The 25,363-nt window shown below is 36.5% G+C and overlaps 1 long non-coding RNA gene across 1 annotated transcript; it reads left to right on the top strand.

Moving 5' to 3' along the window:
• The first annotated feature begins 16,266 nt into the window (after nt 1-16,266).
• On the top strand, nt 16,267-17,432 carry LOC113364248. Its single transcript, XR_003366035.1, has 3 exons — nt 16,267-16,305; nt 16,375-16,578; nt 17,389-17,432. It is a non-coding gene; the product is annotated as an uncharacterized LOC113364248 (long non-coding RNA).
• The last annotated feature ends 7,931 nt before the right edge of the window (nt 17,433-25,363 follow it).

Below are 25,363 nucleotides of genomic sequence, written 5' to 3'. Positions count from 1 at the left end.
ACAATAAAAAAGCGACATATTGAATTTAAAATTAATCATAACAAAAATTTGACATTTCAAAAAAATGTTTTAACGACTTCAATAAGAAACAAATAAATTAATTATTCCAAGTTATATTGCCGAAGAAATTATAGATACAGCACAATATTGTAAAATAAATATCATAGATTAATTTTCGACCAAAAAGGAAATATTTTGACATTTACAATATACTGCATATTGAATATATGAAATTGACATTCACTATTTTTCAATTAAATGAAAATGTAAAAAATCAAATATTTATATAAAAAATTGTATATTCAGATGAAAATACTGATTTGTTAATTTAGACTGAAACCTGATTTATTCATTAATTTTTAAAAAAATTGGCATAAACAAAATTAAAATAAACAAAACACCTGCATCATGCGTTGGAATTAATTATCGAAGTGTAAAGAAATTTGTGTAATTAAAATAAAATATTATTATTATATGAGTTGAGATAAATTTGATTGCCATCGCAAACGTTAATCATACAGAAAATTGTAACCTCTTAAATGGAATAGTACAATCTGAAGGTATCATTGCAATCTGACAAAAATAAACTAGACAAACTAAATACTATATCATATTATATTAAATTTCGATCCAGAAGAAAATATTTTGACAGTTATAATTAATTTGAAATGAAATGCAAATGTCAAAAATCAGATCTTTATGTAAAAAATATTTATTTCCACAATATTCCCGTGTTGAATTTGCACTTTTTTATGAATTTAACAAGCATATAATATATTCATTGATCACTTAAAATAAATATTAATTTATAATAAATAAATATTGACGTATTTGACATGACAAAAGTATAATAAACAAAACGCTATGATGCGAGTGAATTAATTTTTGAAGTATGAAATGTCAAATAATTTTGAAAATTATAACAAGTTTTTAACTATTTGTCAGAAAGAATATATTTTATTACAAATTCATACCCATATCAAGCACCAAAGTAATAAATACTATTAATAAAATGACATTATTTATAGACAATATGATTTTAATGCATATTTTAATTATATGTTTTATATAAATATCAAATAAATATATTTATGTTTCACTTGATTTTAATGAAAATAATTCAATGCCAAAATAAAAAGTATACATCTAAAATTATAGTCTAAATATTACAATTTTGATAAATAATCATCCATTATTTTACAGTACAAAAATTGATAAAAAATTAATAAAAGTGCCAAAAATCAAACATTTTATAGATTTGGACTCGGATTTCTCAGAACTTTATCCATGTTAGTTAGTTGATTTTCAGCCAATCGTCGAAATAAAAAAAAAACAAATAAATAAAAATATTTATTTATAATATACGTTTCGACACGGATTGTGTGCCATTATTTAGCAAATTTTGTTAAACAGTATCTAAAAGAACATTTACAGAATTTAAAAAATAAATTCAATTTTATATTTAAAATAATTAAAGAATAAAATACATTATTTACAAGAGAATGAACCAACACATTTGCAATTCAAAAAATAATAATCAGTTTAAGACAATGCTCTCGGAACATGTCATTAATTTAAACCATACTTTCAATGCCAAAAACCCGATTATTTTACATAAGAAAAAGAATGTTGACCTCAGAAAATTTGTTGAATCTGTATTTATCTTTTTAAACCCCTTTGCGTTGATAACCAATATTTTTTTTAGCTTTTTATTGAAATTTAACGATTTTAATATATTTAATAAAATTATAACAAAATACAAATTAAACCAAAGCGTTGGGGCTAAAACAACATGGACGCTTTACAAATATGTTAATTTAAAAGTTCAGCGAATTATTTTCATATAATTTTGTTCCAACAGTTACAAATTTTTATACGCAGATTTATTAATAATTTCATGGACATTTTAACGGTACATAGCAATATATAGCAATTAAGGTAACTTTTAATAGAATAAAGCTAAAAACAAAAAAAATGCAACCATTGAATCTACTAATGACAAACAAATTTAAAAATTTACGCATTTACAATTTAATTTTGTTTTAAAAGTTGTAGCGGCGGATCGGGTGGCAATTAAAAGTATGGTAATAGACTTTTAGTATATAGACATTTTTTTTGCATTTCTCCAAATTTTTGTTACGAAGGAGTTTTATGGGTTCGTGCTGATTTTTGCTTGTGATTTAGTAGTCAATTTTGATGCATCGATTTCCAATTCAGATTTTTTTAATACCTATAGGTTATATATATACTTATGGGTTATATTTTTATAACATAACCTGTAAGTTACAAGTAAAGATGTTGAAAATCGAAATAAAACTAGTGGGGCGCACGGCATCGTTCCTTAAGGCAAATTGCTGGAGCTTCCAGTACCAAAAAAAATTTTTTTTTAAAAACATTAACATTTTTGACCCACATACATGCATCCATTTTTTCTAAAGTATGCTAATTTTCGACTGTTTGGGATTGACATATGCATCCAATTTGTCTTGAAACATTAAGCTTCTGATCACTGAGCCATTTTCTCTTCAGGCCCTTTAGTTTTTTGACTGACTGGGATTGACGTATGCATCCAATTTCTCTCGAACAATCAACCAATGACTTCTATTGGAAATTTTAGGTTTTCGTGGATTATATAAACCCATCAAATGCTGCAAATCATTCTCAGTATTTAGTTTTGGGCTTTCTAAATTATACAAATATTGTTTCAATATTGGAATTATCATCGAGAAGCTTATTTTGTAATGAAAGTTTGGACGAGCCAGTTCAGGTCCTTCAGTTTTAAATCTATTTATATACATTTTCCAATTTAGTTTGCATTATTAGATTTTTTATTGGCAGGCTTTGTGTGGCTTCTCAATGAAACGATAAGATGTTGGGATTTGGTAACATCTGGTTCGATGTTCCATTTTTTAGCTATAATTTTATTTCTCTGACTTTTACGTGATGCCCCATATAAAAACCTCGATATGTAATTCGAAGAAATGTTGCCTTGTCAATCTTATTGTTTTGTCGTATAGTAATTAGTTAATATTAGGATTTTTTAATTGATTTTAAAATGTTGAAATGCAGTTAAAATAGAGATTTTATTTTATTTTAGTTTGATTTTTATAACATTCACATTTCTATACATTTATATTTTCTAGCAATTCACAATATTTTCTGACAAAATACTATATTTTGACACTTTTAAACAGTTTCTATTTCTTGTTAACATTTTCTGACTATTTTTAAACATTTTCAGATTTAAAGCATGTTCTGATGATTAACAATATTTCTTGATAATTTTTTTTAAACAATTTCTATGTTTTTTTAAAACAATGACTATTTATTATAAATTTGAAATTATTTGACTATTTATTTTAAATTTGAAACTATCAGACTATTTATTTTAAATTTGAAACTATTTGACTATTTATTTTAAATTTGAAACTATTTATTTTAAATTTGAAACTATTTGACTATTTATTTTAAATTTGAAACTATTTGACTATTTATTTTAAATTTGAAACTATTTGACTATTTATTTTAAATTTGAAACTATTTGACTATTTTATTTAAACGATTTTTATTTCATTTAATCAATTTTTATTTTATTTATTTGCACACTCTGCAGTGGTACATATTCGCATATATCTATGGTTCATGTCGGAAAAAGCCGCCAAAAAATTCATTCTTTCTTTTGGGACTTGCCGGGCGAGAACATTACATCATTACATCGGAGATTGGGATTGAAATCATTCCTCGTGTTTTCATGTTTCGGGCGAGAATATTTTCCAAGTTATATTACTATAAAATCAGCGATCAATAAAAAATGCCATTGCTTTATGCTTACGCAATCTTATTTTTAGATCAGGAGAATTGACAAAGGGGTCCGTGGAGACTCTATTTGAATACAATCACTACATTTTCAAGAATTTTAAAGCAAAGATATTATGTAATCAAAATGCTTTTTATAGTTTAACTAACCATGTGCTTGATTTTTTTTGGGTAATGTTACACAACTCGATCCATCACTCATCTTGTGCCCTAGCTGTATCTTGTCCGAAAATTTTAAATATAATATGAATTTATTTAGTCGACTTAGCTGACATCTAGAATCCTAGACGACTTTGTGAAACATAATTTAGTGTTTTTTGAAATTTAATTGTTAACTAACCATGTGCTCGATTTATGTCGAGTAATGTTACTCAAGTCAATCCATCTGATTGTTTTTTTGTTTCATGTTTCATTTTCTTTTCAAAAAATATTTTTTTGTATATCGAAAATAATTGAGATTTTAATTTAAATTCTGACTAAAGTTCTAATATACTTTAAACAAGTAATTTCAACTTTGGAATTTAGTTCATATAATTCTTATAAATATTAGACAATGTTACAATATTAATAATAATCTATTTGAAAACATTCAATATTTCTCGACCATTTCATTACGGTACGGAAAGTTCTAGCAATTTGTCTCAAGGCACGATGCCATACACGACTAGTTTAATTTATTAACGACGCATTTCATACTTCATTAAAAATCCCGCAACTACATACATACTATACAACCGCAAACACGTGTATAATATAAATATATATATATGTATATATATATATATATATATATATATATATATATATATATTGAGATTATAGTGCTATAAATTATCTGACAGCACTAATAAAGGAAATCCTATCGTAAAAAACATGAAAAACTTTTTTATTATCCCCAAAAGTCGATATTTATGCCAAAGTTCGATATAAAACACATGATAAAGAAAAGTAAATATTTTGGTGGTTTTGGGATACAAAATTGCGTATTACTTTTTATAAAATAAGACAAAATAGTATTTTTTTTGGAAAATAAAGTTTGTAATTAATTTTAGATAATATACTAGGTGTAAGCGGTATTTTGTTCTAAATCAAGTTGCTTAAACTTGCCAAAATGTGTGAGTAATTTACATGATCAATATATTAATTTGAGTTATCTATTATTGAGTCAAAAACGTTTGCAGGTTGTTTTAAAGCAATTTTAAAGTATACCAAGTTGCTTTAAATATTGATAATGTTAGACAATATTATAGACAATTTAATTTTGTACAAATTTGCCAAATATTGTATTTAACTTAGACTAATTGTTTAGAATTTACAAGATTTAGTAAAAAATGCATAAACGATGTACTGCTAAATTTTTGTTTAAAGTAGTAATAATTATCTAAGTTTGAGTACGATTTTTAAGTATACAGAGTTGCTGTGGATCTTCACAATGTTAGACAATATTATAGAAAAATTAATTTTATACAAATTTGCTATATATTTTATATACTTGAGACAAATTGACTAAAAGTTACTGGAGTTACAATAAATAAATGCACTGTTATATATATATATATATATATATATATATATATATATCTTATATATAAAAATGGAGCTGTCTTTCAAATGTCCGAATAAAACTCGAAAACGGCTGAATGGATTTGGCCAGTCTTAGTCTTGAAAAATTCGTGCCAATCCAGAGATTGTCCAAAAGGTGAGATAATATTTCAAATCCGCGTAGAAACTTCACATTTTTAATTTGAAAATTTTTGGTAAACAGCACTTGATTCAAAATGGCTTCCCATACAATATTATTCAAATGACAGATGTATCGAGTATCGCCTACTCATGTCAAATAGATGGTTGTCAAGTTGGAACAGATTATGTGTTATTCTTTTAATTTTAAAATTTAATTACTTATATATTTTTGTTAATAATTTAATAATAATTATTAATTTTGTTATTAAGAATGCTTATTTTGATTTTATATGAGGTTTTTATTTAATTCTCAAGTGTTTGCTCACTGCCTATTTGTATTCTTTTATCAACAGCTTGAAATAATACTATTATTATTGATTGATTAAGGCTTGCTTATGAAAAAATAAATAAATAAATTTGTTTCAAATGCTGTGCTGTGCAAGTACTTATTGGTTTAATGTGAATAATGTGTTACCATAAAATTTTCTGAATTATATTATTATTGCATATAGGTTATTCAAATTGAGATCCTAAATTTGGAATTCATCGAAGGGGACACCATAGACAGCGATATGAACAAGAAAATTGGATTATAATACAGATAGTAATTTTAGAAATCATATTCATAAAAATCTCAATTATGTGTACATACAAGTACAAGATCTTCGGAAACAAAGTTGTTTGAAAATTGCTTATGAAGATCGCATTATGACATGTGACATCAACATAAGTGCAGTTTAATTAGATATGGAAGTAATCATTACAAATATTTACAGTACAATCTATTTACAATACAAATTTTTCATTACAATTGTGAATAATGTGTTACCAAAACATTTTATGAATTATATTATTATTGCATTTAGGTTATTCAAATTGAGATCCTAAATTTCGAATTCATCGAAGGGGACACCATAGACATTTTTGTCTAATCACTTATTGCAAGTTATAATAGACAGCGATATGAATAAGAAAATTGGATTATAACACAGATAGTAATTTTAGAAATCATATTCATAAAAATCTCAATTACTTCCCGAGCATACTACATACAAGTCATGGTGATAACAAAGATGCCACTAATTTGGATACACGATTGCAAAAAAGGAAAATCAAAATAAGCACATTGAAATTTATCACAATATGTACTCATGTTGAAAATGTACATATGTTCAATCAAATTCATAAAGAAGAAATGTCCATTTTATATAGCTATATAACAATTCGTGGTAAAACGTTAAAATGGCTGTACGGATTGGGCTCAGTCTTAGTTGCATTATTTTATATTTATTAGTATTTATAAAATATTTTCTACATTATATTATTATTTTATTTAGATTATTCAAATTAAAAACCTAAATTTGGAATCAAAGGGGACATTTTGTCGAATAACTTATTCCCAGACCACTACTTAAATAAGAAGATTCGGTTGATAATATAACTTTGGAACACACATCTGTAAAAATGTCAATGCACATATTACAAGTTCTCTGGAATAAAATATTTTGAAAATTGATTATAATACTCGCATTCAATTAAATGTATGGACAGTTCGGGTGCTAGAACAAGTATAGCAGAAAAATGAGTACAATTCTGAAGGTATTCCTTTCAAAAGATATATCAAAATCTATGCATTTTAGACACAGTCAGGTATCGTTCATGTTTTATTGAATCACTCTACAAATTGAAAAAGATGAAGTACTTCAACAATTATTGGATAATGCAATGTAAAATATAATTCACTAATGGTTATTTTCCACTAATTTTGAAGAATAAACTGGAAAATTTTTCTATGAATTTATGGAAGAATGGATAGTAATATATGAAGATATGGGGTTAATAAGATTCACCACCAATATCTTAAAAACCAGTAAAGTTTAGCATTGTTCAACAACAATATTTGAAAGTAGAGGGGAAAAGATGTATAACCAGCTATAACCTTGATTCTTATGACTTTGCTATCAGGAGATAAACAGTAATCTTTGAAAATCCATAACAAAAGTATTTCCTTTTGTTGTTAGTTTTTTGGGTTGTGAGCACTGTGATTTAGTTCACGAGACCTTAATATAAATTTTAACTATTTAATTGTTTTATAAAATGTAATGTTAATTTTGAGTGAGATTCAACACTTTAAAAACTTACATCTGTGTGGGGCAAAAATGACCAACTGAGCATTGACCACGGCTAAAGATTAAAAAAGACTTGGATTAAATTATACCATATTTTTATAGAAAGTGTATAAAACTTCCAGTTTGATTGTATTAACAAAATATGGTCAAACGAATATTGTTATTATGAATTATATAATTTATTATTATATAAGTAGACTTTGAAGTTTATTGTGTTTATAATACCTCATTGTCGGTACCATTCAAACTATACATCCTTACACTCCTAAAATAAAGTATTCTATTTTTTATTCTGTAGAAGTTGCTTAGAAATACCTAACTTAGCAAAACAACGTTTGCCGGGTCAGCTAGTATATATATATATATATATATATATAATTAGATTTTTTTGTTCGACGTTGAGACATATCTTAAATATTGATTTTCAGCCAATCGTCGAAATAAAAAAAACAAATAAATAAAAATATTCATTTATAATATACGTTTCGACACGGATTGTGTGTCATTATTTAGCAAATTTTGTTAAACAGTATCTAAAAGAACATTTACAGAATTTAAAAAATAAATTCAATTTTATATTTAAAATAATTAAAGAATAAAATACATTATTTACAAGAGAATGAACCAACACATTTGCAATTCAAAAAATAATAATCAGTTTAAGACAATGCTCTCGGAACATGTCATTAATTTAAACCATACTTTCAATGCCAAAAACCCGATTATTTTACATAAGAAAAAGAATGTTGACCTCAGAAAATTTGTTGAATCTGTATTTATCTTTTTAAACCCCCTTTGCGTTGACAACCAATATTTTTTTTAGCTTTTTATTGAAATTTAACGATTTCAATATATTTAATAAAATTATAACAAAATACAAATTAAACCAAAGCGTTGGGGCTAAAACAACATGGACGCTTTACAAATATGTTAATTTAAAAGTTCAGCAAATTATTTTCATATAATTTTGTTCCAACAGTTACAAATTTTTATACGCAGATTTATTAATAATTTCATGGACATTTTAACGGTACATAGCAATATATAGCAATTAAGGTAACTTTTAATAGAATAAAGCTAAAAAACCAAAAAAATGCAACCATTGAATCTACTAATGACAAACAAATTTAAAAATTTACGCATTTTTACAATTTAATTTTGTTTTAAAAGTTGTAGCGGCGGATCGGGTGGTAATTGAAAAGTATGGTAATAGACTTTTAGTATATAGACATTTTTTTTGCATTTCTCCAAATTTTTGTTACGAAGGAGTTTTATGGGTTCGTGCTGATTTTTGCTTGTGATTTAGTAGTCAATTTTGATGCATCGATTTCCAATTCAGATTTTTTTAATACCTATAAGTTATATATATACTTATGGGTTATATTTTTATAACATAACCTGTAAGTTACAAGTAAAGATGTTGAATATCGAAATAAAACTAGTGGGGCGCACGGCATCGTTCCTTAAGGCAAATTGCTGGAGCTTCCAGTACCAAAAAAAATTTTTTTTTTTAAAAACATTAACATTTTTGACCCACATACATGCATCCATTTTTTCTAAAGTATGCTAATTTTCGACTGTTTGGGATTGACATATGCATCCAATTTGTCTTGAAACATTAAGCTTCTGATCACTGAGCCATATTCTCTTCAGGCCCTTTAGTTTTTTGACTGACTGGGATTGACATATGCATCCAATTTCTCTCGAACAATCAACCAATGACTTCTATTGGGAATTTTTAGGTTTTCGTGGATTATATAAACCCATCAAATGCTGCAAATCATTCTCAGTATTTTGTTTTGGGCTTTCTAAATTATACAAATATTGTTTCAATATTGGAATTATCATCGAGAAGCTTATTTTGTAATGAAAGTTTGGACGAGCCAGTTCAGGTCCTTCAGTTTTAAATCTATTTATATACATTTTCCAATTTAGTTTGCATTATTAGATTTTTTATTGGCAGGCTTTGTGTGGCTTCTCAATGAAACGATAAGATGTTGGGATTTGGTAACATCTGGTTCGATGTTCCATTTTTTAGCTATAATTCTATTTCTCTGACTTTTACGTGATGCCCCATATAAAAACCTCGATATGTAATTCGAAGAAATGTTGCCTTGTCAATCTTATTGTTTTGTCGTATAGTAATTAGTTAATATTAGGATTTTTTAATTGATTTTAAAATGTTGAAATGCAGTTAAAATAGAGATTTTATTTTATTTTAGTTTGATTTATATAACATTCACATTTCTATACATTTATATTTTCTAGCAATTCACAATATTTTCTGACAAAATACTATATTTTGACACTTTTAAACAGTTTCTATTTTTTGTTAACATTTTCTGACTATTTTTAAACATTTTCAGATTTAAAGCATGTTCTGATGATTAACAATATTTTTTGATAATTTTTTTTTAAACAATTTCTATGTTTTTTTTAAAACAATGACTATTTATTATAAATTTGAAACTATTTGACTATTTATTTTAAATTTGAAACTATCAGACTATTTATTTTAAATTTGAAACTATTTGACTATTTATTTTAAATTTGAAACTATTTGACTATTTATTTTAAATTTGAAACTATTTGACTATTTATTTTAAATTTGAAACTATTTGACTATTTATTTTAAATTTGAAACTATTTGACTATTTATTTTAAATTTGAAACTATTTGACTATTTTATTTAAACGATTTTTATTTCATTTAATCAATTTTTATTTTATTTATTTGCACGCTCTGCAGTGGCACATCTTCGCATATATCTATGGTTCATGTCGGAAAAAGCCGCCAAAAAATTCATTCTTTCTTTTGGGACTTGCCGGGCGAGAACATTACATCATTACATCGGAGATTGGGATTGAAATCATTCCTCGTGTCTTCATGTTTCGGGCGAGATTATTTTCCAAGTTATATTACTATAAAATCAGCGTTCAATAAAAAATGCCATTGCTTTATGCTTACGCAATCTTATTTTTAGATCAGGGGAATTGACAAAGGGGTCCGTGGAGACTCCATTTGAATACAATCACTACATTTTCAAGAATTTTAAAGCAAAGATATTATGTAATCAAAATGCTTTTTATAGTTTAACTAACCATGTGCTTGATTTTTTTTTGGTAATGTTACACAACTCGATCTATCACTCATCTTGTGCCCTAGCTGTATCTTGTCCGATAATTTTAAATATAATATGAATTTATTTAGTCGACTTAGCTGACATTTAGAATCCTAGACGACTTTGTGAAACATAATTTAGTGTTTTTGAAATTTAATTGTTAACTAACCATGTGCTCGATTTATGTCGAGTAATGTTACTCAAGTCAATCCATCTGATTGATTTTAAATATCATATGAAACTATTTAGTTGACTAAGCTAAGCTTTACAATCTGAAATCTGGAAGACTTTATGAAACATAATTTAGAAAGTGAGCATTTTGTAAAGTTGTTACTTTTTATTAGACTTGGTTGCTTTATCATTACTCTCAAATAGTTTAGTTATCATTGAACAGTATAATTTGTTTAAAGTTTTATCAGAAGTTTTAATATTTCACGGCTTAGGTTGTACCTGTGTAAGATTTCTCACTCGTGCTTATTTCATACGAAGCATTTAGATTTTTTTTAAGTATAAAGAAATAATGATTGATACAATTGTCTGAAATGTATGGTGTTGTTGGTAACGTGTTCGTATTTGACCTCCTAGTCAATACAGCCTTGCAGAGCGGTGGTTATAGAAATAGTAGGCTTCGGATTGCCTTGAGTTCTTATTAAGATATTGGCTGAAATATCACTTCTAAAGAACAACACTGATTGACTATTTCAACAACACGTTATTAGCACCCGAATGGATGATTAACAATTGTCTTTACACGACTAATATTGCGACTCTGCTGAGGCCAACAGCAACTCTGCTGTGGCCTACAGCAACTCTGATGTGACTATAGCTACTATAATTAACACAACTCTGGTGTGATAAAGACAACTCTGCCTTACCAACTAATGTCGGTTCTTTATATACTGTTTAAATGGGACTGCAAACACCTTATGATGGCGTATTTGAAATATTTGCTGATTGTGATAATTACTGCAATCGATATCGAATTTGGCATATCAGCATTGCCATTACACAATGCAGCATTATCGATTGCTATTACACAATACGCCACCCCTAAAGTGTCTGTCAGTCCCTTGACAGATTAATAATAAAAAAAAATTACGGGAGTTTGTGCTTCTCCTCCCCCTTGGAAAAATTATTGTCCTCAATAATTACTTAAGCATAATTTCATTCTAAAAAAAAATTAATAAACAAACATTTTCTAAATTTACCTAAAACTTCGATAATGGTTACTTAATTCTATAATATAATCTGAAATGTTTCTTGTTTTATATTTGTTTAGGTAAATTTAAAATTACAAAATTTATTTTATTTAAAAAATCAAAATCACAATATTTGCTTAAAAAAAGACACCTAAAAATTTTTTTTTCATTGTAATTTGTTGTAATTAATGAAGATTGCATTTAATTCAATTAAGACAAAATTAAAAATCACAAGTAAATTGATTTCCAGAATAATATATGTTTTTAAATGAGTTGACATATCAGACTTGCTGCTTTATTCTAGTGCTAGTGGAGTCGAGAATTAGAATTAGAAATTGAAATTTGAATATGATATGGCTTCATATAATAAAATGGTACAATAAATTATTATTTATTTCTATAACTCGAGTTTTCATTATTTAACTCGCATTTTACTAATTTTATTTAATATAGAAAAGTTAGTAAACCTTAAAAATTAAATATCAATAATTAAATTAATTGGACACGAATTATATAAAATTCTCGATGTAATAATTGTTTTATATGTGAGTGTAATTTGACTACTATCAGCTTATTTTTTGATACAGTATGCAATTTAATATTCGTGTGTCTGCTATGTCAATGTATGTAGCATAAAATGATGAGGTAAGCAAAAGAGTAGGTTTTTGACCTATTCGATTCAAACTGTTTATAGATTGTTTTTAAATACGATGCTTTTGGAAAATTTATGTAATATATGATATAAAATGTGATATAATTAATTTTAATTTTGATGTATTGATCTAATTGCTACATACTTCAACATTAACCATTAACAATAGATTCATGGGCCCTTTTGATTCATAACTTTTGAAAGACTTCAATATTAGAAATAATACATTTAGAAATAATAAAATATTAGTGGCCATTCAACTTTGGAATCATTACACAATAATTTTTGTATTTTATGTAAATGCGAATTATTGATACAAACGCTTTCAAATACATTTTTGTTTGTAAGTATATAAAAATTTAAATGCACTATAAATTTTTATTTTTCTCATTGGTGTTATAACTGTATCGAACGCTTGAAAATTATAGTTAATTATAATCAATATTAAAATTAATGTTTTTTTTTAAATACGAAGTACTTTATTGTAAAATAATTTAATAAATGAAAAATAAATTTTCAAATTTAATGAGATAATAATTGGGTATTAATATGTTGAACATTAATAATATACTCAAATTTTCAAATAATTACAGAACAAGGTTTTTGTAATAAACATTAAGATTCATAAAGATTCGCAAAGTTTGCAAAATAAATCATAAATGAATTAAGTGTATTCATGTTTTGAAAATTGTATAGTTCACGTTACATGATATTTCTTTATTTAAATTTCAAAATAGAAATTTGATTAATCTTAACACTATTAACCCAAATAATCGAAAGTACAATTAGTATGTGAAAATGTAACTTGAATTTACTTAAAGATTTAGTTACCGTTAATCAAAAATAGTGAAATAATGCAATTATTATAATCGGAAAGAATTTTACTTAAATTTATTTACTGAAAAATAAAGTTTGCTTTTATATAGAAGCAGCTAAAGTTTATAAACATTTTGCGTTCAATAAATTTACTATAACACCATGAAATTAGAAAATCATATTGTATCTATAATTCTAACATAAATATTTTTCTATTTTTTTTTTCTATATTACATTACGGGGATTGTTGTGATTGTAATACGAACATTAATTAAAATTTTCCCCTTCTTTTCTATAACAGTTGGTAGAACGGGCAGTTGATTATTTAAAATAATACTATTTTATTGTTAATAATTGTTCTAAATTAAAAATTATTCAGTATATTCATCGAGCGCAAATAAAATATTTAGAAGGAAAATTGTGCAATTTACTGCACTTTACAAGTTACTTGACCTCTGAGGTTTTTTATAAGCCAAATAGTCATCAATAATATGTTGTTAGTTTTACTAATAAAATTTAATATTATGAGAGACTTTAATACTCCTACAATTATCCTTTTGGGTTTTCAATAACCCTATAATTATTCTTTTGGGTTTTAATAACTCTATATTTATTCTTTCGGGTTTTTTTACCCCATTTATGTCCTTTAGTAATATTAACAGATCTCCCAATAAGTTTACCGGAACTATTAAAAATGTGAAAATCTGAAATAAGAGAACCTTTATGTCTCCTTCACTAATTATTGGCAGATTTCCCAATAAGTTTACCGGAACTATACATGAAATGTGGAAGTCTGTAATAAGAGGACCTTCAGGCACATTGGCCATAAAAATTTGAAGTTATATCATCCTGAATCGACGATATCGACGATGTTGGCGTTAGACCGCTCGAAAGCCGGGTTACTAACTTTATCAACATAAATAAAATGATTCGCGATTGCAGGGAATAAAAATTAATTTTAAATGAAAACTGTATCATTCTGAACTGCGATATCATCTGTGTTGGCGTTAGACCGCTCGAAAGCCGGGTTACTAACTTTATCAACATACATAAACTGATTCGCGAAGTTCGAGGAATGAATAATAGTTGAAGATGACTCCTTTACTCTTCAGAGAATTCTATATAAATTTATTTATTTATTTATAAAATTAAAATTATTTTTTCGCTCGTGATTGTTAAAACTGCTGTAATAGATATTTTATCAACTGTCCGCTGTTATAGAATTATTAACCCAAGCTACCATTCTAATTAATATAATTGACATAAAAATAATTACACTAACAGGTTTTTCATCTACATAATTTCCTACATAATAAAAAAAATTCTCTTCAAATCTTAGATGAACTGGTTGTCATTTCTGGATGTGCAAATTTATTGTCCAAAGAAAAAATGGTCAACTTTGCCTGGGGAGAGTTGCTGACATCTTCTGGTAGTGTGATGTCCGAAAAAGGAAAATAAATTTGTCACTTACTTAGAGTGAGTCGCTGTCGTTGCTTACGGTTCAGTGTTGGTAGAGCCGCCACCTTGCTACCCTTAGTTCCTCGAATTAGTATCGCTGGATTGCTGAAACCGCCCTTGAGTCTGCAGCCTCCGGGGTGTGAAAAACTCGGTTTTCACGTTCACAGGCAACGTCGAATACTAATTCTTCACTACAAGGTATCGCACCGCTGGACACCATGAAATGTATGGTGTTGTTGGTAACGTGTTCGTATTTGACCTCCTAGTCAATACAGCCTTGCCGAGCGGTGGTTATAGAAATAGTAGGCTTCGGATTGCCTTGAGTTCTTATTAAGATATTGGCTAAAATATCACTTCTAAAGAACAACACTGATTGACTATTTCAACAACACTTTATTAGCACCCGAATCATGATTAACAATTGTCTTTACACGACTAATATTGCGACTCTGCTGAGGCCAACAGCAACTCTGCTGTGGCCTACAGCAACTCTGATGTGACTATAGCTACTATAATTAACACAACTCTGGTGTGATAAAGACAACTCTGCCTTACCAACTAATGTCGGTTCTTTATATACTGTTTAAATGGGACTGCAAACACCTTATGATGGCGTATTTGAAATATTAGCTGATTGTGATAATTACTGCAATCGATATCGAATTTGGCATATCAGCATTGCCATTACACAATGCAGCATTATCGATTGCTATTACACAACATGTCATTTGATAATTTTGTATGTGCATCAATTTTTTGGGATGATTTTATTTAAAACTGATAATGAATTCTATTTATCTTTATCTTTATCGTAGTAGGTATAGATGGTAAGCCTTATTGAACAAGAAGCCTTAATATTTATTGAATTATTATTTATTCGAGATAGAGGTTTTTTTTATTATTAGCCACGCTTACATGGAGCATTTAGCCATCCACAACATTCCATTTTTTATTCTAATTATTTTTTAAATTTTAATTTCTTATTGAAAGACAATTATTTTTATTCTTCAATATTAAGGAATAAATTTTATTTCATTATGCTATTTCACTTTGATAAATCAGAAAAACCTTATATGTAGAAAGGTAGAGTCTGTTAATCATACAGTCTGTTTTAAAGTTTTAAATTTCATCATGGAAGATTGTATCCGAAGTACAAAAATATTACTATTTCTTATATTGAGCATTGGCATCATTTTAATAATACATTTATAATGATGTTCATTCCAATTTAATACTTCTTTCTATATTTTACAGGTTCAGACCAATGTTTTTATTCGTATTGGAAAGCAAAATGAAGCTGCTTTGGAAATAATTTTGCAATTGAAATCAGTCGGGCCCTGACAAATCTAGTGTTCATTGGTTGAAGTTAATAATCTGAGGAAACTCATTCAATAACACAATAACTAGGTTTGAGTGTCATATTGCTTTAAGGTATGTTGATTAGATTTGCATAACAATCGGCCTAGTTGTTTTGGTTATTTTTTTTTTGTCTGCTTTCAGACAGTTTACAATGTTTTTATATTTCTTCAAATGCTTTCATCTGACATCATCACTGTCATTTTAAGACTGTAGAAGTGATTTTGATTGGTGGCCATCAAATGAAAAAGCGACATGTCTCATTAAATATCGAGCATTTAGTAAATATTCCAAAGATGTCTGAAGCATTCTGAGGCTGTCTGAAAAATATACTGAAGATTATTAAAAGTAAGTTAAAATATCAATAAGTTTTATTGATTGAATTTTGTTAATAAGTACATTTATCATCGATTTGCAATTACATTGATGTCCTTTTAACACTCAGCAGATTTGAATTTGCCATCGACGTCATCGCACTTTGGATGAAAGCGGCGCTTTAAATATTTTACTTGATTTATATAAAAAATTAAGAAACCCTAGAAAATCAAAGAAAATGTTAAAAAAAAAATAATCATTGAATTAAATATCAAATTTAATAAGACTTTGCATTTCATGATTCGAATGATTGCTTGCATGGTAGCTTTTGTATGGATTAATATATTACAGTGCATGCGTAGTTCTAGTTTTAATAACACTAACAAATACTAACAAAATAACCATCCATTCTATTTTTAATCAATAATCATGTAATCATTTGAATCATTTAAAATAATGCAATGTGTAATTATCATTCATTACACTTTTTATCACTGCTTTCAATTCATAAATTCGTTTTCTGTACATCCAAGTGCGAATTGTAAACCGTTGTGACATTATTACATTTTATTTCTGAGTATTCGGACTAAGTCACATCAACACATAATGTACAAATTGAAGAAAACTGTAGGAAGTGGAATTATCAAGTAATGTATGAAAACTAGGTATTTATTTGATTTATTTTATCAATTAATGATACATCATCAATTATGTATTCATCTATGTAACATAACTAATGTCCTTATTTTTTTTTGAGATCTTTCTAATTCAACTGTCACTAATCTGAAGAAGTTCCACACTGATAACCTTCTCTAAAAGATGTATTCTAACCTTGTTTTGCAGGTTCAATTCTCCACTAATGAACCAACTGCTATCATCAACCCAACAGACTCTAGATTTATCGACTCTAGTCAATCAAACAGTAAGCTCATATCAAGTATCTATTAGGCTGTATGTATCCTTTCTCAAACATTTTAAAAGATGTATTCTAACCTTTTGTTTTTTTATTGCAGGTTCAATTCTCCACTACTGAATCAACTGCTACCATCGACTCAAGCGACTTTATCGACTCTAGTCAATCAAACGTAAGTAAGCTCATATCAAGTATCTATCAGGCTGTATGTATCCTTTCTCAAACATTTTAAAAGATGTATTCTAACCTTTTGTTTTTTTATTGCAGGTTCAATTCTCCACTACTGAATCAACTAAAAGTCGACTCAACCGACTTTATCAACTCTAGTCAATCCAACAGTAAACTCATATCTTAACTTAGGTCTTTGGTCTTGGTCTTAACTTGTTGCCCTGGTCTTGGTTTTGGTCTTGGTCTCAACTTGTTGCTCTGGTCTTGGTATTGGACTTGGTCTTAACTTGTTGCCCTGGTCTTGGTCTTGGTTGGTCTTGGTCCTGGTCTTGGTCTTGGTTTGTTTGGTCTTCCCCTGGTCTCTCCACTACTGAACCCACTGCTATCATCAGCCCAACCGACTTTATCGACTCTAGTCAATCAACCGGTAAGTCTCCGCGGTCTCGGTCTCGGTCTCGGTCTTGGTCTTGGTTTCGGTCTTGGTCTCGGTCTCCTCGGTCTCCTTTGTCTCCTCGGTCTCGGTCTCCTTGGTCTCGGTCTCCTCGGTCTCGGTCTCCTCGGTCTCGGTCTCCTCGGTCTCGGTCTCCTCGGTCTCGGTCTCCTCGGTCTCGGTCTCTTCTGTCTCGGTCTCCTCGGTCTCGGTCTTGGTCTCCTCGGTCTCGGTCTTCTCGGTCTCGGTCTCCTCGGTCTCGGTCTCGGTCTCGGTCTCGGTCTCGGTCTCGGTTTCCTCGGTCTCGATCTCCTCGGTCTCGGTCTCGGTCTCGGTCTCCTCGGTCTCGGTCTTGGTCTTGGTCTCGGTCTTGGTCTTGGTCTCGGTCTTGGTCTCGGTCTCCTCGGTCTTGGTCTCGGTCTTGTTCTCGGTCTCCTCGGTCTCGGTCTCGGTCTCGGTCTCGGTCTCGGTCTCGGTCTCGGTCTCGGTTTCCTCGGTCTCGGTCTCGGTCTCGGTCTCCTCGGTCTCGGTCTCGGTCTCGGCCTCGGTTTCGGTCTCGGTCTCGGTCTTAACTTGTTGCCCTGGTCATGGTCTTGGTCTTCTCGGTCTCGGCCTTGGTCTCGGTCTCGGTCTTGGTCTCGGTCTCGGTCTTGGTCTCGGTCTCGGTCTTGGTCTCGGTCTCGGTCTCGGTCTCGATCTCGGTCTTGGTCTCGGTCTCGGTCTTGGTCTTGGTCTTGGTCTTGGTCTCGGTCTCCTCGGTTTTGGTCTTGGTCTCGGTCTCGGTCTCCTCGGTTTCGGTCTTGGTCTTGGTCTCGGTCTCGGTCGCCTCGGTCTCGGTCTCCTCGGTCTCGGTCTCGGTCTCCTCGGTCTTGGTCTCGGTCTCGGTCTCGGTCTCCTCGGTCTTCTCGGTCTTGGTCTCGGTCTCGGTCTCGGTCTCCTCGGTCTTGGTTTTGTTCTCGGTCTCGGTCTCGGTCTCGATCTCGGTCTCGGTCTTCTCGTTGTCGGTCTTCTCGGTCTCGGTCTTGTTCTCGGTCTCCTCGGTCTTGGTCTCGATCTCAATCTCGGTCTCCTCGGTCTTGGTCTCAGTCTCGGTTTCCTCGGTCTCGGTCTCGGTGTCGGTCTCCTCGGTCTCGGTCTCGGTCTCGGTCTCGGTCTCGGTCTCCTCGGTCACTTCGGTCTCGGTCTTGGTCACCTCGGTCTTGGTCTCGGTTTCGGTTTCCTCGGTCTTGGTCTCGGTTTCGGTCTCCTCGGTCTTGGTCTCGGTTTCGGTCTCCTCGGTCTCGGTCTTGGTCTTGGTTTTGGTCTTGGTCTTGGTCTTGGTCTTAGTCTCGGTCTCGGTCTCGGTCTCGGTCTTGGTCTCGGTCTCGGTCTCGGTCTCCTTGGTCTTAGTCTTGGTCTCGGTCTCGGTCTTGGTCTCGGTCTTGGTCTCGGTCTCGGTCTTGGTCTTGGTATCCTCGGTCTTGGTCTTGGTCTCGGTATCCTCGGTCTTGGTCTTGGTCTCGGTTTGCTCGGTCTTGGTCTTGGTCTCTTCGGTCTCGGTCTTGGGCTCCTCGGTCTTGGTCTCGGTTTCGGTCTCGGTCTCGGTCTTGGTCACGGTTTCGGTCTCCTCGGTCTTGGTCTCGATCTCGGTCTTCTTGGTCTTGGTCTTGGTCTCGGTGTTGGTCTCGGTTTCCTCGGTTTCCTCGGTCTTGGTCTCGGCCTCTTCGGTCTTGGTCTTGGTCTCAATCTCGGTCTCCTCGGCTTCGGTCTTGGTCTCGGTCTCGGTCTTCTCGGTCTCGGTCTTGGTCTCTTCGGTCTCGGTCTTGGTCTCCTCGGTCTCGGTCACGGTTTCGGTCTCCTCGGTCTTGGTCTCGATCTCGGTCTCCTTGGTCTTGGTCTTGGTCTCGGTGTTGGTCTTGGTTTCCTCGGTTTCCTCGGTTTCCTCGGTCTTGGTCTCGGTCTCTTCGGTCTTGGTCTTGGTCTTGGTCTCGGTCTCGGTCTCCTCGGTTTCGGTCTTGGTCTCGGTTTTGGTCTCCTCGGTCTTGGTCTCGGTTTCGGTCTCCTCGGTCTTAGTCTCGGTCTCGGTCTGCTCGGTTGGTCTTGGTCTTGGTCTCGGTCTTGGTCCCGGTCTCGGTCCCGGTCTCGGTCTGGTCTCGGTCTTGGTCTCGGTCTTGGTCTCGGTTTTGGTCTCGGTCTTGGTCTCGGTCTGCTCGGTTTTGGTCTCGGTCTCGGTCTGCTCGGTCTTGGTCTTGGTCTTGGTCTCTTCGGTCTTGGTCTCGGTCTCGGTTTCCTGGGTCTTGGTCTTGGTCTTGGTCTTGGTCTTGGTCTTGGTCTCGGTCTCGGCCTCCGCGGTCTCCTCGGTCTCCTCGGTCTCCTCGGTCTCCTCGGTCTCGGTCTCGGTCTCGGTCTCCTCGGTCTTGGTTTCCTCGGTCTTGGTCTTGGTCTTGGTCTTGGTCTTGGTCTTGGTCTTGGTCTTGGTCTTGGTCTCGGTCTCGGTCTCCTCGGTCTCCTCGGTCACCTCGGTCTCCTCGGTCTCCTCGGTCTCCTCGGTCTCGTCGGTCTCGTCGGTCTCCTCGGTCTCGGTCTCGGTCTTGGTCTCGGTCTGCTCGGTTTTGGTCTCGGACTCCTCGGCTTTGGTCTCGGTTTCGGTCTTGGTCTTGGTCTCCTCGGTCTTAGTCTCGGTTTCGGTCTGCTCGGTTGGTCTTGGTCTTGGTCTTGGTCTTGGTCTTGGTCTCTTTGGCCTCGGTCTCGGTCTCTTCGGTCTTGGTCTCGGTCTCGGTCTCCTCGGTCTTGGTTTCCTCGGTCTTGGTCTTGGTCTTGGTCTTGTTCTTGGTCTTGGTCTTGGTCTTGGTCTCGGTCTCGGTCTCCTCGGTCTCCTCGGTCACCTCGGTCTCCTCGGTCTCCTCGGTCTCCTCGGTCTCCTCGGTCTCGTCGGTCTCGTCGGTCTCCTCGGTCTCCTCGATCTCGGTCTCCTCGGTCTCGGTCTCCTCGGTCTCCTCGGTCTCGGTCTCGGTCTCTTCGGTCTCGGTCTCCTCGGTCTCGGTCTCGGTCTCCTCGGTCTCGGTCTTGGTCTTGGTCACGGTCTCGGTCTCCTTGGTCTTGGTCTTGGTCTTGGTCTTGGTCTCGGTCTTGGTCTCGGTCTCGGTCTCGGTCTCGGTCTTGGTCTCGGTCTTGGTCTCGGTCTTGGTCTCGGTATCCTTGGTCTTGGTCTTGGTCTCGGTCTGCTCGGTTTTGGTCTTGGTCTCTTCGGTCTCGGTCTCGGGCTCCTCGGTCTTGGTCTCGGTTTCGGTCTCGGTCTCGGTCTTGGTGTCGGTCTCCTCGGTCTTGGTCTCGGTCTCCTCGGCTTCGGTCTGCTCGGTCTCGGTCTCGGTCTCGGTCTTGGTCTCGGTCTCCTCGGTCTCGGTCTCCTCGGTCTCGGTCTCCTCGGTCTCGATCTTGGTCTCGGTCTTGGTCTTGGTCTCGGTCTCGGTCTCCTCGGTCTTGGTCTTGGTCTCGGTCTCGGTCTCTTCGGTCTTGGTCTTGGTCTCGGTCTTGGTCTCGGTCTTGGTCTCGGTCTTGGTCTTAGTCTCTTCGGTCTCGGTCTCTTCGGTCTCGGTCTCGGTCTCGGTCTCCTCGGTCTCGGTCTCCTCGGTCTCGGTCTATTCGGTCTCGGTCTCCTCGGTCTCGGTCTCCTCGGTCTCGGTCTCCTCGGTCTCGGTCTCCTCGGTCTCGGTCTCGGTCTCGGTCTTGGTCTTGGTCTCGGTCTCGGTCTCGGTCTCGGTCTTGGTCTCGGTCTCGGTCTTGGTCTCGGTCTCGGTCTTGGTCTTGGTCTCGGTCTCCTTGGTCTTGGTCTCGGTCTTGGTCTCGGTCTGGGTCTCGGTCTTGGTCTCGGTCTCCGCGGTCTCCTCGGTCTCCTCGGTCTCCTCGGTCTCCTCGGTCCCCTCGGTCTCCTCGGTCTCCTCGGTCTCGGTCTCGGTCTCCTCGGTCTTGGTCTTGGTCTCGGTCTCGGTCTTGGTCTCGGTCTTGGTCTCTGTCTTGGTCTCTGTCTTGGTCCCGGCCTCGGTCTCGGTCTCGGTCTCGGTCTTGGTCTCGGTCTTGGTCTTGGTCTCGGTCTTGGTCTCGGTCTTGGTCTCGGTCTTGGTCTCGGTCTTGGTCTCGGTCTTGGTCTCGGTCTTGGTCTCGGTCTTGGTCTCGGTCTCGGTCTTGGTCTCGGTCTTGGTCTCGGTCTTGGTCTCGGTCTTGGTCTCGGTCTTGGTCTCGGTTTTGGTCTCGGTCTTGGTCTCGGTATTGGTCTCGGTATTGGTCTTGGTATTGGTCTCGGTCTCCTCGGTCTCCTTGGTCTTCTCGGTCTCCTCGGTCTCCTCGGTCTTGGTCTCGGTCTCGGTCTGCTCGGTCTTGGTCTTGGTCTTGGTCTCTTCGGTTTTGGTCTTGGTCTCGGTCTCCTGGGTCTTGGTCTTGGTCTTGGTCTCGGTCTCGGTCTCCTCGGTCTCGGTCTTGGTCTCGGTCTTGGTCTCGGTCTTGGTCTCGGTATCCTCGGTCTTGGTCTTGGTCTCGATCTGCTCGGTCTGCTCGGTCTTGGTCTTGGGTTGGTCTCTTCGGTCTCGGCCTCGGGCTCCTCGGTCTCCTCAGTCTCCTCGGTCTTGGTCTCGGTCTCGGTCTGCTCGGTCTTGGTCTTGGTCTTGGTCTCTTCGGTCTTGGTCTCGGTCTTGGTCTCCTGGGTCTTGGTCTTGGTCTTGGTCTCGGTCTCGGTCTCGGTCTCCTCGGTCTCGGTCTTGGTCTCGGTCTTGGTCTCGGTCTCCTCAGTCTTGGTCTCGGTCTCCTCGGTCTTGGTCTCGGTTTCGGCCTCCTCGGTTTCGGTCTCCGCGGTCTTGGTCTCGGTCTCGGTCTTGGTCTTGGTCTCGGTCTCGGGCTCGGTCTCGGTCTCGGTCTCGGTCTCTTTGGTCTTGGTCTTGGTCTCGGTCTTGGTCTCGGTTTTGGTCTTAGTCTCTTTGGTCTCGGTCTCGGTCTCTTCAGCCTTGGTCTCGGTCTTGGTCTCGGTCTTGGTCTCGGTCTCCTCGGTCTCCTCAGTCTCCTCGGTCTCCTCAGTCTCCTCGGTCTCCTCAGTCTCCTCGGTCTTGGTCTCGGTCTCGGTCTCCTCGGTCTCCTCGGTCTTGGTCTCGGTCTCGGTCTGCTCGGGCTTGGTCTTGGTCTTGGTCTCTTCGGTCTCGGTCTCGGTCTCCTCGGTCTTGGTCTCGGTTTTGGTCTCCTCGGTCTTGGTCTTGGTCTTGGTCTTGGTCTCGGTCTCGGTCTCCTCGGTCTCGGTCTCTCGGTCTCGGTCTCCTCGGTCTCGGTCTCCTCGGTCTCGTTCTTGGTCTCGGTCTCGGTCTTGGTCTCGGTCTCGGTCTTGGTCTTGGTCTCGGTCTCATCGGTCTCGGTCTTGGTCTCGGTCTTGGTCTCGGTCTTGGTCTCGGTCTTGGTCTTCTCGGTCTCGGTTTTGGTCTCCTCGGTCTTGGTCTCGGTCTCGGTCTTGGTCTCGGTCTTGGTCTCGGTCACGGTCTTCTCGGTTTCGGCCTCCTCGGTCTCGGTCTTCTCGGTCTCGGTCTCGGTCTCGGTCTCGGTCTCGGTCTCCTCGGTCTTGGTCTTGGCCTCCTCGGTCTTAGTCTTGGTCTCGGTCTTGGTCTCGGTCTTGGTCTCGGTCTCCTCGGTCTTGGTCTTGGTCTTGGTCTCGGTCTCCTCGGTCTCGGTTTTGGTCTCGGTCTCCTCGGTCTGGGTCTTGGTCTCGGTCTCTTCGGTCTCGGTCTCGGTCTCCTCGGTCTCGGTCTCGGTCTCCTCGGTCTTGGTCTTGGTCTTGGTCCTGGTCTTGGTCTTGGTCTCGGTCTCGGTCTTCTCGGTCTCGGTCTTGGTCTCGGTCTTGGTCTCGGTCTTCGCCTTGGTCTCGGTCTTCGTCTTGGTCTCGGTCTTCGTCTTGGTCTCGGTCTTGGTCTCGGTCTTGGTCTCGGTCTCGGTCTCGGTCTCGGTCTCCTCGGTCTTGGTCTTGGTCTCGGTCTCCTTGGTCTCCTCGGTCTCCTCGGTCTCGGTCTTGGTCTCGGTTAGGTCTTGGTCTTGGTCTCGGTCTCGGTCTTGGTCTCGGTCTCCTCGGTCTTGGTCTTGGTCTCGGTCTCGGTCTCCTCGGTCTCGGTCTTGGTCTCGGTCTTGGTCTCGGTCTTGGTCTCGGTCTCCTCGGTCTCGGTCTCCTCGGTCTCGGTCTCGGTCTTGGTCTCGCTCTTGGTCTCGGTCTCCTCGGTCTTGGTCTCGGTTTTGGTCTCCTCGGTCTTGGTCTCGGTCTCGGTCTCGGTCTCGGTCTCGGTCTCGGTCTCGGTCTCGGTCTCGGTCTCGGTCTCGGTCTCGGTCTCGGTCTCGGTCTCGGTCTCGGTCTCGGTCTTGGTCTTGGTCTTGGTCTAGGTCTTGTATCCTTTCTCAAACATTTCGATATGTGTATTCTAACCTTATGTTTTTTTATTTCAGGTTCAATTCTCCACTACTGAACCCACTGCTATTATCAGCTCAACCGACTTTATCGACTCTAGTCAATCAAATGTAAGTAAGCTCATATCAAGTATCTATCAGGCTGAATGTATCCTTTCACAAACATTTTAAAAGATGTTTTTTAACCTTTTGTTTTTTTATTGCTGGTTTAATTCTCCACTAATGAACCAACTGCTATCATCAACACAACAGACTTTATCGACTCTAGTCAATCAAACGGTAAGTCTCCGCGGTCTCGGTCTTGGTCTCGGTTTCGGTCTCCTCGGTTTTGGTCTCGGTCTCGGTCTCGGTTTCGGTCTCCTCGGTTTTGGTCTCGGTCTCCTCGGTCTTGGTCTCGGTCCCCTCGGTCTCCTCGGTCTCGGTCTCCTCGGTCTCGGTCTCCTCGGTCTCGGTCTCGGTCTCCTCGGTCTCGGTCTCGGTCTCGGTCTCGGTCTCGGTCTCGGTCTCGGTCTTGGTCTCGGTCTTGGTCTCGGTCTTGGTCTCGGTCTTGGTCTCGGTCTCCTCGTTCTTGGTCTTGGTCTCGGTCTTGGTCTCGGTCTCGGTCTCGGTCTCGGTCTCGGTCTCGGTCTCGGTCTCGGTCTCGGTCTCGGTCTCGGTCTCGGTCTCGGTCTCGGTCTCGGTCTCCTCGGTCTCGGTCTTGGTCTCGGTCTTGGTCTCGGTCTTGGTCTCGGTCTTGGTCTCGGTCTTGGTCTCGGTCTCCTCGGTCTCCTCGGTCTTGGTCTTGGTCTCGGTCTTGGTCTCGGTCTTGGTCTCGGTCTCGGTCTCGGTCTCGGTCTCGGTCTCGGTCTCGGTCTCGGTCTCGGTCTCGGTCTCGGTCTCGGTCTCGGTCTCGGTCTCCTCGGTCT

The sequence above is a fragment of the Ctenocephalides felis genome, unplaced genomic scaffold (genome assembly GCF_003426905.1).
Source record: "Ctenocephalides felis isolate EL2017-DRISC unplaced genomic scaffold, ASM342690v1 CF-g0.4_SCAFFOLD_00845, whole genome shotgun sequence".
NCBI classification, from domain to species: domain Eukaryota; kingdom Metazoa; phylum Arthropoda; class Insecta; order Siphonaptera; family Pulicidae; genus Ctenocephalides; species Ctenocephalides felis.
This window is presented reverse-complemented; position numbering and strand designations above follow the sequence as displayed.